Raw genomic sequence first — 2,579 nt, 5'->3', positions numbered from 1 at the left:
AAATTGTTGTTATTTTGTAATTTTTAAACATTTGAGTAGGACACAGGAACGGATAGGTGCACAACATCATAAGCGCTCTGTTTTTTTAATTTTTATTCTTATGTCTTTTACAATTACTTTTCTGTATTTGCGTGAGATGTGCAATATCTGAAGACTGACCTCTTTGACTCACAATTGTAGGAGAATAGTTGTAGAGCACCAAAAAGGTTTCCAAAAAGTCAAAGAAAGTGACGAGAAACGTAACTGATAAGTACATATTACCACTGATTTAACTGAAATCGCATGCATCAAGATAATACACTGTTGACCACAACTTAACAAGAGTAACTTCCGTATAATGTGTCACTACTAAGTAATATAGCTCGGTGAAACTTCGACAGTACGTAGAAAGTACTACTGCATTTTGGTACAGAAGACATCAATGACACGAACAGAAATGACCCTTTTATTCAAAGACAGTAATTACACTGAAATCACAGCAACTTATGATGGTCTCCCGGACATTTCAAAAGTCAACATATGGATCTTAATAGGGTGCGTGGCCACCATGGACAGCAATACATGATCTGCAATGTCATCCTAGACTGGCCACGAAGTCTCGAATTTTGTAATGTACAGGAGCCGTCAGCCAAGCAACAGCCGCAACAGAGAAATAACCGATTTTGTGACAGTTTTCGAGTTCCAGAATGACAATGAGATTTTCACTCTGCAGCGGAGTGTGCGCTGATATGAAACTTCCTGGCAGATTAAAACTGTGTGCCGGACCGAGACTCGAACTCGGGACCTTTGCCTTTCGCGGACAAGTGTTCTACCAAACTTCTTTTTTTTTTTTTTTTTGTAATCTCATTTCGTTCGTTATTGTTCGTTTCAATTGTTCGTGGCGGACGTCACCTGACGCAAGTTGAAGTTCGCTATTGATCCATTCACTCAGTTTTTTTGTTTTTTATTACAGAGGGCAGCTAACCCTCTGACCGAACACGCTGAGCTGCCGTGCCGGCACTTTTTTTTTTTTTTTTTGTCGTCCTTGCGCAGGGGTCATGCTAATCTTCTCTGTATCGTTCCAATCCTAGTACATGTACCGCCGAAGCGAGTACATGTTATGTAGGACACAGGAACGGCTAGGTGCACAACATCATAAGCGCTCTGTCATTTATTTTTTTATTTTTATTTCTTTTACAATTACTTTTCTATATTTTCGTGAGATGTGCGATATCTGAGAACTGACCTCTTTGACGCACAATTATAGGAGAATAGTTGTAGAGCATCAAAAAGGTTTCCAAAAAGTCAAAGAAAGTGACAAAAAACGTCACTGATAAGTACATATCACCATTGATTTAACTGAAATCGCATGCATCAAGATAATACACTGTTAACCACAACTTAACGACAATTGTAACTTCCGCATAATGTGTCACTACCAAGTAACATAGCTCGGCAAAACTTGGACCGTACGTAGAAAGAACTGCTGTATTTTGGTACAGAAGGTAACTACAAGACATCAATGAGACGAACAGAAATGACTATTTTATTCAAAGACAGTAATCACACTGAAATCACAGCAATTTATGATGGTCTCCCGGACATTACAAAAGTCAACATATGGTTCTTAATAGGGTGTGTGGTTATCATGGACGTCAGTGCATGCTCTGCAATGTCATCCTAGGCTGGCCACGAAGTCTCGAATTTTGTAATGTACAGGAGCTGGCAGCCAAGCAACAGCCGCAACAGAGAAGTAACTGATTTTGTGACAGTTCACGAGTTCCTAGCCAGGAGCGAATTATATAGTTTCATCAATGAGCTTTTGTAGTTTAGTTTTTGAATTTCTGCGTGTTAACCTAATTTATTAGACACAGTTCTTACGTTTTCGTTATTGTCTACAGTAGAATTCTGCAGTACCTGTCTATAGTCATTTGTTTGTCTGTGTAGAGTAGTTTCCCTTCGCACCGTCTTTAGTATGGATAACAGCTATGATTGCTGTGTGCGGATGTGAGCTGAGTTGGTGACACTTCACTCTCAGCTCCAGGCCTTGTTGGTTTCGGTTACACGGACTTGAGGCCTCAAGGGATGGGCATCACTATTGTGGATCGGCCGTGGGTATCCAACGGACGTCCAACACTACCCACGAGTTGGCTGACCAGTCACTGCTTGCACTGAGATTGACCATCACCCATGGTTAAGTAGGAAGTGTCAGTAGGATGTGTCAGGCTACGACAGACGTCCTGGGGGGGGGGGGGGGGGGGGGGGGGGCGGACGTAAGGCCTCCACAGTTAATTTGACAAACAAGTTCCTGTGCTTTCTGTGACTGACAATGCCGCTCAGCCAAACGGAGTCGCTTGTCCTCTTTCAGAGAAAACCCCTCAGCCTGTGAGATCCGGACAGTCACAGACGGTGGAATTATTGATAGTTTGGAGATCCAGTGTTAGGTGTGTTATAGGGCCCCTTAAGAACATGGCTGCAAAGGAGGGGAAGAAAGCCAGTGTGCATACCGGCTGGAGTCATTCCAGACGTGGAACAGGTCTTTCTCGATGGCATAAGAGCACATGGTGCCTCCAGTTGCAGGTGGTGGCTTACATCAGCAC

The 2,579-nt window shown here is 42.7% G+C and overlaps 1 non-coding gene across 1 annotated transcript; it reads right to left on the bottom strand.

The window, feature by feature from the left end:
- Positions 1-987: 987 nt before the first annotated feature.
- LOC126250465 (U6 spliceosomal RNA) lies at positions 988-1,094 on the bottom strand. Its single transcript, XR_007545698.1, has one exon. It is a non-coding gene; the product is annotated as a U6 spliceosomal RNA (small nuclear RNA).
- Positions 1,095-2,579: the final 1,485 nt, after the last annotated feature.

The sequence above is a fragment of the Schistocerca nitens genome, chromosome 3, assembly GCF_023898315.1.
Source record: "Schistocerca nitens isolate TAMUIC-IGC-003100 chromosome 3, iqSchNite1.1, whole genome shotgun sequence".
In the NCBI taxonomy this organism is placed as follows: domain Eukaryota; kingdom Metazoa; phylum Arthropoda; class Insecta; order Orthoptera; family Acrididae; genus Schistocerca; species Schistocerca nitens.
Note: the sequence above shows the minus strand (reverse complement) of the source record. Positions and strands in the feature narration are given on the sequence as shown.